We start from the raw sequence: 15,462 nt of genomic DNA, 5'->3' as shown, positions 1-15,462 counted from the left end.
TAGCCAGATGAGCTAATGAGAGCATACCATAAGCTCTTTCTGAAAAAAGAGTTTAATTATTTTCATAGAAAAGACAAGCTGGTTTATTGGACTGTGTTGAAGGGATTTTTGGTCTAAATGACATTTGTTTGCAGTCATTTTTAAAAGATTAATTGTTGCTGCTCCTGAAACGGAACTGAGCAATAAATAAACGCTCTGCAGGAAATTGCATCGTGAGGTGGCTGCACTGTAAGGGCATTACTCATGGAATGAGATAATGGCGCACACATCTGATTTGTGGAGGCATATTCCAGCCTAATGGAAACCCCCACATGGCCTCGTCACTTCTCAGTTATTCTGTAGTTGCTGGAGAAATCCCCCAGATTGTCAATTACCGTTTTGGGAATATGTTTTCAGTTTATTGTTATGCATTTCTTAAAATACAGAACTGCTAGAAACGAATCAAACCTACATCCCTGGGGGGATGTATGGTTCCAATATTATTTCTATAATAATTCTTCAGCTCATTAGGGAATGCTTCTTGTGCTATGTTATCAGCAAATATTAAGTATATATTTGGTCCTTGCTTGGCCTAGATGTGCTTTCTGAAGACCAGAATTTACTTTGCCTGAGGTCTGCCAGTTCTGGTGCAAGGAATGTCAGAGGCATGGGCAAATATTTGGATGTTGCTATCCCCAGAACAAAATAGCCCATTTTAAAACCATTTGCCACAACATGACACCCTCTTCTGTTGATGTGTGATGGCTCCCTATGTGAGCTATCTGCAGTGGCCTTAATGTAGCTCCAGCCTACAGGTAAGGAATTTCTCACTGTTAGGTATATTTTTCCACATTCCTTTGCTAACTGTATGGCTCTGGTGTTGTTGCTAGTGGACTGTCTGTTGAATCTGTGAGCATTGAACCGTGTGAAAACGTTTTTGTACTATGGATAAGCATGAATTTGCCAATTATAATGCTTTGATGCACTTTATACACTCATAGGCCAGCATCTCTCGAACATGTTAATTAGTCACAGACTTCTATTGTTGGACATTGTTTAATAAGCACAAACGGCATCTCACAAATAAATTTACAAATTACAAAGCAGAATTTCTCTGTGTTCAACAAGGAAACTGGCACACCTCAAGCGTATTTAATAAATACATACCTGACAGCTATCAAGGAGGTCCAACAATCTTAAAAATCATAGAATGTCTCTAAGACAACAATACGTTGTGGGTTTGTAGTACTTTGAGCTCCATTGCACGCACATGAAAACATCCCTGTTTGACTGCACGTGCAATGGAGCGGAAAGCTTCGCTCGCACAAGGCTTTTGTTCTGAGGTTTGGTTTTCTGCCGCGCATGTTTGCGTGATGAGAAAACCGAATGTCGGACGAGAGCAGCAGTTGAGGCGGGGGAAACGGCCTGCACTGCGCTGTGCTGGGGTGATTTACTGGGATTGTAATGATTTAATAAACCTCCTGGATTGGAACCTGCACTCCTGACATTTTTTAGCTCACTTTATTTGGCCACGAGCTGTGGAGCTACATTACCCCAAGCGCTCACCTTTATAATGATATGCCCACACTTTGTTGATGGTGCCTTTCATCAGGAATCTCTAGGAGCCTATGGACGACCTGAATCATGGTGAGGCAAAACAGAAATTCTTCTTGCTGTCTGCTTTCTTTCCCATGAGGAACTTGTCAGGGGGTGTGTCTACAAAAGACTTTGTTCATAGGGAAAAGTGGCGGCCATCTTTAAATAGTAATCCTTTCTAAGGTTTCAATGGCTATTCCCAGGAAAATGCTTACTGTGAGCTTTGTGTGTTGGTAAAGACATTGAAAATTATATATTTGTCATATTTCTAAGTGACATTTTTACTCGTTCAAGCTGTCATGGAATCTGTTAACCCCCCGCCACCATTTTTGGAAACACTTGGGGAGCCAGCTATACCATGGAAACAGTGAAATGATGCCTGAAAGAAAAAAATGCTTGTTGTTGCATTCCTTAGGATTCAAAGGAAGATCTGTTTTTAAACATTCAGTTGGAGGACAGCGAAGAACTTGACGAATTTGAAGAAGCTCTTAAGAAATTAGTCACCAGATTTGATGCCCCACCTAGTTTGGTTGTAGCGAGACACACGTTTTTTAGGAGGGAACAGAAAAGTGAAGAAGATGTCAATGCTTACATATCTGCTTTAAGGAAAATTTCTTCAGAGTATCGTTATGTACCATTTGCCGATCAGTTAGTTCATGATCAATTCGTATGTCACTGTTCGGATAAATCCATCAAGCAATAGTTATTGTCCATGGGAGAGCCATCTTTATTGGATTCAATCAAAATTGCCAAAAGTATTGAAACAGCGATTAAATCAGCTAAAAAGTTGGGACATCCACAGGTGGAACAAATTAATGTGGTACAGAGGTTAGACGACTGACATAAAATGAACAATCCTTCATCCAGCAAAGGAACTGTTGCCTCACATAAATGTTTTTTCAAATAAACAAACATATGTTTCCGGTGTGGTTATCCAGCACATCGGAAAGGAGGGAAGAGTTGTCCATCAAAGAATGTTCAATGTAGATCTTGAGGCAAATCTGGACATTTTGCAAAAGTGTGTCAAAGTGTCAAAAGTAGTAACACTAATGTCAATGTTGTTGTAGATGAGAGTGATGACAGAATGGATGAACTGATGTGTGAGATGCAGGAAATGATTCTGGCGGGTGGGTGAACATGAGATAAGGAGTGGCAATACTGTTCACTGTATTGACCCTTACATTTTATTTCAGGTAGGTGATAAACATTTCAGATTGTTAGCTGATTCAGGTGCCAGGATTACTATGATTACCCAGAAGTTATTTGAGCAAAATTGGGGTACACGGAAATTGAACCCACCAGACAGGTCACCGGTTCCATACGAAGGGAGGAGGATTGATTTAGTGGGTTTCTTTGAAGATTTCCTTGTTTTCAAAGGGCAACGGATTTTTGGGAAGGTCTGTCAAAGGCTGTCAAAGGATTGAACATTTTAGGGTGGTTTCATCAAGGGTTGTCTGGCATGGTGTTGCGTCCACGCAAGGGGGACCAGGTAACAGTTATAAGGGATTCCTCTGATATGGAGAATTTGCTTAATGAGTTTCCCAAAGTTTTTTCTGGAGAACTAGGCAAGATAAGAGGCTTTAAACAAAAAATAAAAGTCAAGGACAATGCCATTCTTATAAATGGAGAGGTGTACCATTTAGTGTCAGAGGTGAATTAGAAAGAGAATTGGAGAGTTTACAAATGAAGGGAATCATTAAACCTGTTGATTCTTCTTTATGGTTGTCACCTTTGGTAGTAGCAATGAAAGAAATGGAGAACTGAGAGCATGTGTTTACATGAGGGGCCTTTACAGAGAGATTTGGGTAGACTCTCATCCTCTGCCAAAGATTGGTGAGATGCTTTCTTGAATAACTGGAGTGAAACTGTTTATGAAACTTGACTCAGCCGCTGCTTACCACCAGGTAGAATTGACACCAGATTCTCGTCACTTCACTGATTTTGTTTCCCCGTGGGGGACTTATCACTACTGCTGTGTGCCGTTTAGACTGGCGTCGGCAGCATCGGTGTTTCAAAGAATAATGTCTACTTTACTGAAAGGCATAAATAAAGTGTGTGTTTTCAAGATGACGTATTAATTCATGCAAGTGTTCACCATGAACATGATGTGATTTTGAGGCAAATCCTGAAAGTGTTTGATAATGCTGGTGTTGTATTGAAAAGAGAAAAGTGTCTGTTTTTGCAAACGTCTGTAGAATATTTGGGGCATTACTGGAGAAATTGGTGAAAAAGATGCCATTCAGGATGAAAATTGTTTCATTGCTGCAATCGAATTAAAACGTACTACGTCCTTTTCTGAAGTGGATTGGAAAGAAGCATCTGCAAATAATCCCTCACTCTCTAAAGTCTTGACGTATATTGAGAAAGGATGACCTCATGAGAAAAGTTTGGAGTTGTGTGCTCAACCTTTTTTCAAGGTGTCAGATGACCTATCTATTGAAGATGGCATTCTATTGAGGAATGACAAGATTGTGCCTCCTGAAGTTATTAGATCTGTCATTTTGGAAAAAGCACACAAGGCTCATTTGGGTTCCACACTTCCCAAGAAAAGGGTGAGAGAATACTATTGGTGGCCGCAAATGGACAAAGACATTGAAGCATTAGTCAAATATTGTCATAACTGTTCAACCAGTGACAAGACGCTGAAGACGTCAACACCTCCGCTAAAACCTATTGAGTGTCCATCCGGTCCGTGGGAAAAGATTGGTATTGATCTATTAGGGCCTTTTAATTTGCTTTCACCTAAATTACAATATACTTATGTTGTAGTTGATTACTTTCCCAAGTGGCCTCAAGTGAAGTTTGTAGGAGATACTAATTCTAAGTTAGTTGTGTCTTTTCTTAAAGATATTTTTTTTGGAGGAGTGGTTTCCCAAGGAGCTTGTTTCCGATAATGGGGTGCAATTTGTTTCAACTGAAGTTGAGTGCTTTCTGAGTGAATGTGCAATCAAACATTTGAAGAGTTCTCTTTACTAACCGCAAAGTAACGGTTTGGTTGAACGTTTGAACCGAGTGGTTGCTGAATGTGTGCAATGGGCTTTAACTAATGGGTGTGTGGTTGATGCGGCTGTGAAAAGTATGCTCTGGTTCTACAGAACCACACTCCACTCAAGCACAGGGGTGTCTCCATTTGAAGCACGTAGAGGGAAGAAACCTGCTACTCTATTTAGACCAGCTTGGTTGTCCAAATTTTTTAAACATTCTACATGTAAGGAAGACATTGACCTTAAGGTTTGTTCTAATATGGGGAAAGCTCTAACAAAACAAAAAACATACTATGACAAGAATAGATGTGTGAGGTTCAATTCACGACTGGTGATTAGGTTGTGTCAAAGTGCCTAGTTTTGTCAAGAAAGGTGACTCAAAGTTTTCTGTACCTTTAAGGGTTGACAAAGTGTGTGGTAATGCTGTTCGTGTTAATGGACATTTTTGGTGGAATGTGGGAAAAGTGGTGAAAGTTTCAGCAGATAATAATGTCTTGCCACCTGGCGACCCGCTGATTGATGTAGGACAGAATATAAAAGTGAAGAAATCCTTGAGTGTACAAAATTCTGGCAAAGTGGTGGACACGAGGGCAGAACTTTTGCCTGATAGGAAAAGTCTTAGGACTCATAATTTACCTCTAAGGTACCGTTAAGTGAGAATCTTTGTATTGCTTAAGTTGTAATATGTTATGGTAAAAAGAAAACATAATGTACATGCAAACCATGTGTTTTCGTTTACCAGTTTAATACTGTAAAGTAAGATGTTTGATGTTTGCTGTTTAAAAAAAAAACAAAAAACTAAATGTAGTACTTTGAGCTCCATTGCGCACGCATGAAAACATCCCTGTTTGACTGCGTGGGCAATGGAGCAGAAAGCTTCGCTTGCACAAGGCTTTTGTTCAGAGATTCAGTTTTCTGCCGTGCGTGTTTGTGCAATAAGAAAACCGAACGTCGGACGAGAGCAGAGGTTGAGGCGGGGGAGCGACAGCCCGCACTGCGCTGTGCTGGGGTGATTTACTGGGATTGTAATGATTTAATAAACGTCCTGGATTAGAGCCTGCATTCCTGATGTTTTTTTAGCTCACTTTAGGGTTGCTTGTTGTTGTAACTGTAATATATCAGAATGTCAACCATATCATATTGTTCAAAGCAACTCATATGTTTCTACCCTTGTTTTCTTATAACCTATTGCAGTTATTTGTGCAGTGGTACCTGTCCGTAATGGAAGGTCACAGGGTTGTAAGCATCTACTACCTACAAAGAAGAGTCTTGAATTAATTTACCTCGATTTTTGGTGTTGAGGATGGATGGGTTACTCAAGATCAACCTTTATGTGACATTAAACTTGAGTGGGACTAAATTTGCCTTGATTTTATTGGTCCCTTTTAGTATTTCCCTTAACTTGTGAGGTAAGCTGTAGTGGTAGTGGATGTTGCTCCAAATCAATCAGTCAATCAATCAATATTTGTAAAGTGCGGCTACTCACCCATGAGGGTCTCAAGGCTCTGGGAGGGGGCCTGATCCGAAAAGCCACTTCTTGAGGTTCTTCCTGAAGATGGTGAACAACGGGCTTTGTCTGAGGTGCAGGGGAAGGTTGTTCCAGCTCTTTGCTGTAGTTTAGATGAAAGATCGTCCTCCGGCTGTGGTTTTGCAGATGCGAGTGGAGGGATCTGGTGGGGGTGTGGAAGGAGTCCTGGTGGTTCAGGTAGGCTGATCAAGCGCTGTATATGGCCTTGTACGTATGGGTGAGAAGCTTGAAGGTGATTTGCTTCTCAACCGGTAGCCAGTGGAGGGTCCTCAGGTGTTAAGAGATGTGTTTTTTTTTTAACACTTTGTTTATTCTTATATAGTTCACAAATTATCTTACAATTGCAGACACATATAATGCATATCCGTAAACATATAAACGTGGTGGACCAGTAACTGTGGCCTCCTCCCTCCAGTCATAAGGCACCAATTCCTGTGCGGTGTCAATAAGAGCCCTCATCATTCCCCTATTCACTGTCTATTCTCAGCATATTATGCAGATTCCCCCGCTTCTGGCTCGCCCGTCCCCTTGCCAATAAGATATTGCTTGTAAATGTCCCAGTACTTCGCTGGTCGATGAGTGGGGGGGTGCAGTTTACTATAGTTGTCTGTTTGTGTGTTACAGTACACTATGGCCCTCATTCTGACCTTGGCGGTCTTTTCGCAAGACCGCTGAGTTACCGCCGCGGTGAAGACCGCCGACCGCGGCGGTGTGCCGCTGTGCGCATTCTGACCGCTGGGAGCGTTCCGCCGGAAAACCGCCAGCAGCCACACTGGCGGTCGGCGGGAAAGTGGAGACTGGTCAACCTCCACCGCCACGCCAGCAGAACACCGCCCACAGAATTACGACCCACATTTCTGTGTGGCGGTCTTCTGTTGGCGGTCTTCTGTTGGCGGTCACGTCCCTATGGCTCCCGTCGCCTCCCGGAGGACCAACGCACAAGGTAAGTTGATCGTCCGTGAGGGGAGGGGGTGGGGGGGTGTTGTGTGATGTGGGCGTGCATGGGGGTGTGCGTGTGAGTGTGTAGAGGGGTGCTGCTGTGTCTATGGGTAATGTGTGCTGTTCGGCAGGTGCGCATGTCGGCATGTATGTGTGCGGGTATGTGTCCCCGTTGTGTATGTGTGTGTAGGGGGTGTGTATATGTGCATGTTGGGGGTGTGTGCATGTCGGGGTACATGTATGTGCATGTCGGGGTGGGGGTGGGGAGGGGGTTCGTACCACCTCTGGGGGGTGGCAGGGGGGTGGAGGGTGTGGGGGGAGGACTCGGGTGGGTAGTGGGGGGTGGGGGAGACCCCTATCAGTGCCAGGGAAGGAATTCCCTGGCCCCGATAGTGCTTACCGCCATGGTTCGCACGGCGGTTCCCGCCCGCAAGAAACCGCGGCGGTAGGCAGGGTCATAATACCCTTGGCGGTCTTGGGACGACCGCGGGGCCGGAGTGCGCAAACTCCAGCCCCGCGGTCATGACCGCCGCGGCGGTCGGAGTGGAGAAGTAGCGGTCGGTCGCGGCGGGGACCGCCGCGGTCAGAATGCCATTTTTAATACCGCCGGTCTGTTCGCGGTCCGACCGCCGTCTCTCCGCCGACCGCCAGGGTCAGAATGAGGGCCTATGTCTCTGTGCCATTCCTCCACAGTCGGAACTGGTCCGCGATCCCATCGCATAGCCACCCGTCTCTTAGCCAACAAAAGCCCAATTGCTGGTAATTTCCAAAATGTTTTTCCTAGATGTCTGTCCCATGATCGGCTCACAGTCAGTTGGTTCTCCAACTATAGATTCCAATTCGCCAATCACCGCCCACCAAAAGTGCCTCACTCCCTCACAGGCCCATGACATTGCAGAAAACCAGCCCGCTCCTCCCCACATCTAGGGCAGTTCACATTCTCTCTGAACCCATATCTATGAAGCCAAAGGGGGGTATAGTATACTCTATTCAAGTACTTAAAGTGTATAAGTCGATGTCTACCATTCAAGGAGATCGTGCGTGTCTTGGCACAACAGTAGTGCCACTGTTCATCTGACAGCTGCACCCCCAGCTCTCTCTGGCACTCCAGACATGCGTTCGATAACTCGTGAATACGTAACTTCTGAATCTGCGCATACAAACAGGAAACTAGATGCCTCGGCTGGTCATTCAATATCAATACGGAGAAAGCTTGTATATCCGGGGGCTCTCTCATATCGTCTCCTAAGAGCTCCGCCATCGCGTGCCTCACCCTGTGATACTGATACCGGTGCAGTGAGGCCAGCGCACCTACCCTGTCCCCCAGAGAGTCACACTTTTTCACTGTGCCCTCCTTAAATAAGTATCCCACAGTGCTAACACCCAACTCACTCATGGTTTGTACTAACTTTCTATCCTGTCAGAGTGCGAACCAAGCGCAGCAGTCTAACGGCACATGCGGGGAATACAGCAGGGACATACCCTGTCTATTTATAAGCTCATGCCAAGCCCGTGTAACCGAGTTCAGGGATGCAAATTCCTTATATCGTCTAGCTGGGGTATGAAACATTGTGCTATACAAAGGGACCGGGGAGGCTAATTCCCTCTCTATCTGTAAGTACGGGATGTCACCCGTCTCATGAACCGAAGCCTGTGTAGTCGCCGCATGCGCCGCCAGACAATAGGCTTCCAAATCAGGGGCCCCAAGACCTCCCAGCCCATACGGGAGAGTCAGGATTTGCCATTCACTCGAGGTTCTTTACCTGCCCAGCCCAATCTGATTAGTAAGGTTCTCAATTTATTAAAATAGGTTTGTGGAAGCACTATCTGAATATTCTGGAAGAGGAACAGAAAGCGCAGCAGTATCACCATTTTCATAAGTGCTATAGGGCCGAGCAACGACAGCGGAAGCTTGTTCCATCGTTCCACATCTCCTGTCAACCTCTGCAGCGCAGCATCAAAGTTATCAGCTATTACTTTCCTAGGGTCTATGTGTATTTTAATCCCGAGATATCTCACTGACTCCGTCTCCCACCCCAGTGGGAAACCCACATCCACCTGTGCTGTTACCGAGGTCAGGGGAAACATTATGGACTTGCCCCAGTTGACCTTTAGTCTTGACAGTGCTCCATACCTAATAATTTCGTGGAGGATCGGGGCAACATTTTGCTCTGGATTCTTTATGTACAATAGAGTGTCATCCGTGTATGTAGATAACACGAGGATGTAATTTCGAAACCGGAGGCCCCGATGGCCATGATACTCTCTCAGGGCACATGCCAAAGGCTCCGCCACAAGGGCGTACAGTAGGGGGGAGAGCGGGCACCCCTGCCTAGTGCCTTTCGTAATCTCAAAGGCATCCGTCACAATTCCATTTATGCGGACCCTAGCCTCCCCATATAGTGTGGAAACCAGGTGTAAAAAAAAATTCCCCTATTCCAAACCGCTGCAGTTCTGCCTTCATGAATCCCCACTCCACAGAGTCAAACGCCTTTTCAGCATCTAAGAAAACCGCCACCGCCTGTATTTCTGGGTTGATATTCTGTACCGCTCCGAACAGGGTGCGAAGATTCATAGTCAGGTTACGACCAGGACCGAACCCCGCCTGCTCCAGTCTGACCAAGTGCAGTAGTACCCTGGCCAGGCGATCCGCTAGAATTCTGACAAATATTTTAACGTCTACGTTTAGTAGTGAGAGTGGGCGATAGGACGAACATTGCTCTGGGGATTTCCTTGGTTTAACCAAATTGATGAGCATTGCCTCCCTATTGATGGGGGCATATGCCCCCCTACCACCGTATCCTCATACACTTCTTTCAGCTGTGGGAGCAGCAATCATTGATATGCCTTATAAAAGCTCACTGTCAGCCCATCAGGACATGGAGCCTTACCTTCGGCCATCCCCCCAACGCCATCGCCATCTCGCTCAAGGTTAGTGGTTTCCATAGGGCCTCCCTGTCTGCATCTGTCAGCTGCGGCATGGTGATGTGTATGAGGTAGTCCATCAGAGCCTCCAGGTCTGTGTCTACCCTAGAGGTGTATAGTGATTGATAATAGTCACGGAATTTGTCCGCTATACGTTCAGGATCTCTTAGCTCGCTCCCATCCCCTGCTTTTATTACTGTAATTGTGTTCTTGTCTCTATTGGGACGGATGAGGCCCGCCAGAACCCCACCGGGTCTGTCACCCTCTCCATATAATCGGGCAGTTGCATATTTCCCCAGGTGCTGGACTTCAGAGAGGGCCATCTCCTGAAACTCTTGTATCTTATTGTTAATGTGTCCTAATATGTGTGCGTCTGCAGTAACCTGGTGGTCTTGTTCGAGTTGTGATATCTCACGCTCCAACAGGTGCAGGCGTCCTCTAATCGATCTGAGAACCCCCGCATGTTTAGCTATAGTAATCCCACGTATGTATACATTGAACGTTTCCCATACTATTCCCACGTTGGCTACTGAACCTTTGTTAATTTGGAAAAAGTCTGTAATCGTTGTGGCCAATTCGCCCGGAAAGACAGAGTCTAAGAGTGAGAATGGAGGGAACCTCCACGAAAAAGGCAGAGCCGGCATTGCGCCCAGCTTCAACAGACCGGGGAGTGGTCTGAGTATGTCTGGGGCCAAGGGGTTTCAGACACCAATCTGCCGTTGGGAAATCAGCCAGAAATCAATACGTGTATACATGTTTTGTGCAGCTGAGTAATGGGTATAGCCACCTCCCTCAGGGTGGCTGTCTCCCCAAATGTCTATCAATCCCAGCTTGTTAGCCAAGTCCATGATCGCCCCAGCCACGGCTGCCGGTCTGCGAGCCGCACCACCCGACCTGTTCCGCGCAGGGTTCAGTGTGCAATTAAAGTCTCCGCACCATAACTGTGGATAATCTTCCCAGGAGTTCGCTCTGACTGCCAAATCACAATAAAACTGTGGGTCATCATAGTTCGGACCATATATACCAATCAGTAAAAAGGACAGTTCTCTCCCACTACAGTGTGTTACAACGTACCGTACCCCAGGGTCTAATGCCACCCTACGGAGACTAATATCAGAAGTTCTCAAAGTCCAAATCAGTAACCCTCGGGAATGAGAAGTGTATCCCGTCGCCAGAAACTGACCCTGCATCCTTCGGGTTGTGAGCATAGGACTATCGGGAGTCAGGTGTGTCTCTTGTAAGATAGCTATGTCTATTTTATGTCTGTATAAGTATGAGACTACCTTCCGAGTCTTCTGGGCGTCATTGAAACCCGCACGTTCCAGGTGACTAGTCAGATCTGACTAGGGCTGTTATGCGTGTCAGTACCAAATTGGGTTGGGGTCATCCGTTATAGTAGATCGTCTGCACTGTGTCCGTCCAGCCTACATCATGTGTCTGCAATCTTGCTCCTCTAAGTATAGGTGTAAAAACTAACAACAATCCCCCAAAACCCCTCTGCGTCCCCACCCCCCACTCCCAATAGGCAATACCTCAACCTGCCCATCTGCGTCTTCCCCAATAAGGCCTCCCCCCACCCCTCCCAACATATTCCATCCCTCTTAGATTTATAAGTGGTGCACACATGTGGGCAGATGTTACCCTGCACCGTCGTATATCACTGATATGCAGGCCCCCTCTTTTTTGTCACCATCCAACCATTCCCAACGTGTACATTGTTTATAAATCCAATAAGAATGTGCTGTCTTGACATATCTTTCGATCTGAGGTACTGTGCTAAGGGTGTCATGTGCAGTCTCTAAGGTGCGGCGAGCGAAGCAGGGATGAGCTCATTGTTCACTCTATGGCAGTGTTCCAGGCAATTCTACTGGATTTCACACTCACGACCACTCAGATGTCTCAAACTGTCTAGGAATCCCCGTTGCCGATGTCACCACTTCCTCCACATGCCATCCTGCATTTCGCAAACTGATCCAGTTTTTTGTGGTCCGTGAAAAAGATTGGGCTGCCGTCCACCTCTACTCTTAATTTCGCGGGGTACAGCATTCTGTATTCCAGGTGCATGTTCCGAAGTAGCTTCTTCCCCGCAAGGAACTGTCTCCTCGCCTCCTGCACCTATATCGTGAAGTCTGGGTACAACGAGATTGTCATTCCCCCATATTGCAATGCTTTCAGTTTGCTGGCCCTGCGCAAGGCAGCATCACAATCTCGATATTTCATTAGCTTAAATATAATGGGATGAGGAGGGGGGGCCCCGGAGGCAGATGGGACACCAAGGAGCGATGCACTCGCTCCACAACAGAAAAGGTCAGAAAAGGCAGCAAGCCCCAATAGTTGCACCAGTAACTGTTCTACGAAACACTCCATATTATCGATTGCAGTGGACTCCGCAATGACCACGATGCACAGGTTATTCCTCCAGAAGTGTGCTTCAAAGTCATCCACCTTAAGGCGTAAGGTGGTTAGCTCTTTATTCAGTTTGACTTGGCCGGTAGCTAGTTCTGTTTGACCATCTTCTACTTCCGAAACCCTCCTTTCTGCCTGGTCCAGATGCTCTGCATGTTTATCAAGGCGTTCAGACATTCTGTCCATGTGGTACGAGAGCGAGTCTATCTTGCCATCAATTTGAGTTAAGCTCTGTTGCATAGCCACCAAAATTTGACGCAGGTCTTGGTCGTCACCAGAGTGTGCAGCAGGGCTCTTCTCCGGCCCCATCTCTGCCCCCTCTCCGGCTGGGCTACTCGTTTTGCGTCACTCAAACTGCAGCCGGGCCTGGGTTTTATCCATCTTGCCCATTGCGAAATCAGGTTACTCCCTTCGGGGAAAGTAGGGGCATGAAAGGTATACTTCTGCCCTTCTGGCGCAACACGCACCAAGGGAATTGGTTATAGGTGCATGTAATCTTTCCTCCGCAACACAATGTTCCGCAGACCAAAATCCGCCTGTATCTGCTGTCAGATGCTCAGAAATATGGCGCACCAAAAAGCTCCCGTCTGGACCGTCTCACACACAGGCTGCCACCACACAGGGCAGTCTACCCTGCGTGCTGCCGGCCCGCAATGTCCGTAGGATTTAGGGCTCTGTGACCTGAGGGGCCCACACCCAGGAACCGGGCCTGAGGGCCAAGCCAATGTGATCACCTCCCTGGGGGCCAGCGACGTGCCTTGTCCACAGCCAATCTTCCACCAGCCTACCGCAAGTTCTTCACTCCGTGTGAGCTCTCCGCTCCTCGCTATCCAATGTCCGGGGGGTGCAGCGCCGTCGTCCAACAGCCCGAGGCCCCAACCCGGGGCCCCCAGCATGCACCTTCTGTCGCCCACAACGCCACCCGCAGCCTCTTTCCTCTCTGCCGCATGGGGACTAGCCCAACACACCCTCTCTGCCAGGCCTCACCGGCACCACGTCTCTCTCCGCTCCAAAGCTATGTGCGCCCCGTAGTGAGTTCCACCAGCGGTCCTTCACTCGACCACCGCACTCAGCCGCACTGCTTTCTCTGGGTCGCCGCTGCCCTGACAAGCGCCAGGTGCGCCCCAGATCACCTTCGGCCCCTAGGCGCTCCCCGGGTCTCCGTATCAAGCGACCACAGCCAAAACAGAGCACGCCTCACACCTCCTGTCTCCTCACAGCAACAGCTGCTTCATAGATTGTGGTCTGAAATAGTCCGAAATGGTTTAGGTGTGAGGATTATTGACTGAGCTTTTTAGGAGGCCTGCGGAGCTCCTTTACATGCGGCCATCTTGCTGCAGGGCAAGCTCCGCCCCCTGTTAAGAGATATGTTCTCGGCGAGGGAGGTCCAAAATAAGTCTGGCGGCTGCGTTCTGAATGAGTTGAAGTTTTTTGATGTTCCTAGTTGAGGTGCTGGCATAGAGGGCGTTGCCGTAGTCGAGCTTGCTAGTGACTAAAACATGGGTGACTGTCCTGCGACAGTCTGCTGGGATCCATCTGAAGATCTTCCAAAGTTTGTGGAGTGTGTGCCAGAAGGAGGAGGAGACAGAGTTTACCTGGTGGGTCATGGATAGGAAGGAGTCAAGGATGATTCCTTAGTTGCGGGCGTGCACAGTCGGTGCAAGGGGGACACATGGGGATATGGGCCACCAGGAGTCGTCCCAAGCAGAGGTGGCGTTTCTGAAGATGTTGAGCTCAGTCTTGTCGGAGTTAAGCTTGAGGCAGCTTTCTCTCATCCAAATGTCTACGGCTTCCATTCCTGAGTGGAAGTTCCTTTTGGCAGTGTCCAGGTCTTCGGTGAGGGAAATGCTGAGTTGTGTGTCATCGACATATGACACGATGTTCATACCGTGGCTTCTAACGATGGCAGCAAAAGGGGCCATGTATACGTTGAACAGTGTGGGACTTAGTGAGGTTTCTTGGGGGACTCCGCAGTTGACTCCTGTAGGTCTGGAAGTGTAGGGCAGGAGGCTGACCGTCTGCATACTCCCAGAGAAGAAGGACTGGATCCATTCCAGGGCTCTTCCACGGATCCCTATGTCGTGGAGTCTGGTGCCCAGAGTGCTTTGGGAGGCCGTGTTGAATGCTGCTGAGAGGTTGAGGAGTATGGGTGCTGTGGTGTGGCTGCAGTCCAGGAGTAATCGAATGTCGTCGGTGGCTGCCAGGAGGGCTGTCTCCATGCTGTGGGTGCTGCGGAAGCCAGACTGGAAGCTGTCTAGACAGTTGTTGGCCTTGATGAAATTCGGTAGTGGTGCGTTCTTTGTTTTCTCCAATACTTTGGTGGGATACGGTAGCAGCGAGATGGGCTGGAAATTCTTTAGTTCTGATGGGTCGGCCGAAGGTTTCTTCAGGAGAGGGCATACTTTGCTGTGTTTCTAGCCCTTGTGGGAAGGTGCCCGTGTTTGCGTGAGCAGTTGATTGTGTTACAGAGCTCGGGGCAATGGATGCTCTGGCTCTGATGTATATGTGGTGCCGGCAGAGGTCCGAGGGGGCTCCGGAGTGGGTGCTGTTCATGATGTTGATTGTGACCAGCTCTGGATGGTCTGGGTGGGTTCTGGGAGGGAGCACCAATCACAGGTTCCAGTGCCAGGATTTTCTGGGAGGAAGCTATTGTAGATGTCCTGGATCTTGTGGTGGAAAAAGGAGGTGAGTTTGTCTCAGAGGTCCTGTGACGGGGGGATGCTTGTGGCTTCAGAGGGGGATCTGTGAACTCGTTGATGACTGAGAAAAGTTCCTTAGATTTGTGTGTGGAGGAGTTGATGCTCTCCCGGAGTGCATCCTTCCTTGCGTTCTTGATTTTTCGTCAGTGGGTGGCGGTTGTGGCTCTGAATGAGGCAATGTCTTCGCTGGTTTGGCTGTTCCTCCATTTGTTTTCCAAATGTCTGTGGGTATGCTTTGATTCTTGGAGTTTGGTGGTAAACCAGCTGTCTTTCTTAGGTATGCATTTGGCCGATGTCAGCCGGAGAGGGGCTAGAGTGTCGGCGCATTCGGAGATCCATGCGTTGAGATTGCACACTGCTGTGTTTGCTTCGTCGGAAGAAGAGAGGGATTTGGCAAGTGATAAGG

The 15,462-nt window shown here is 47.6% G+C and overlaps 1 protein-coding gene across 1 annotated transcript in view; it reads right to left on the bottom strand.

Moving 5' to 3' along the window:
- Nucleotides 1-1,664, bottom strand: part of LOC138304578 (uncharacterized) — a 99,943-nt gene extending 98,279 nt beyond the window's left edge. Inside the window, exon 1 of the mRNA XM_069244748.1 lies at nucleotides 1,546-1,664. The gene's annotated coding sequence lies outside the window, so the exon portion shown is untranslated. The remainder of the gene's footprint in view (nucleotides 1-1,545) is intronic.
- Nucleotides 1,665-15,462: the final 13,798 nt, after the last annotated feature.

The sequence above is a fragment of the Pleurodeles waltl genome, chromosome 7 (genome assembly GCF_031143425.1).
Source record: "Pleurodeles waltl isolate 20211129_DDA chromosome 7, aPleWal1.hap1.20221129, whole genome shotgun sequence".
In the NCBI taxonomy this organism is placed as follows: Eukaryota; Metazoa; Chordata; class Amphibia; order Caudata; family Salamandridae; genus Pleurodeles; species Pleurodeles waltl.
Note: the sequence above shows the minus strand (reverse complement) of the source record. Positions and strands in the feature narration are given on the sequence as shown.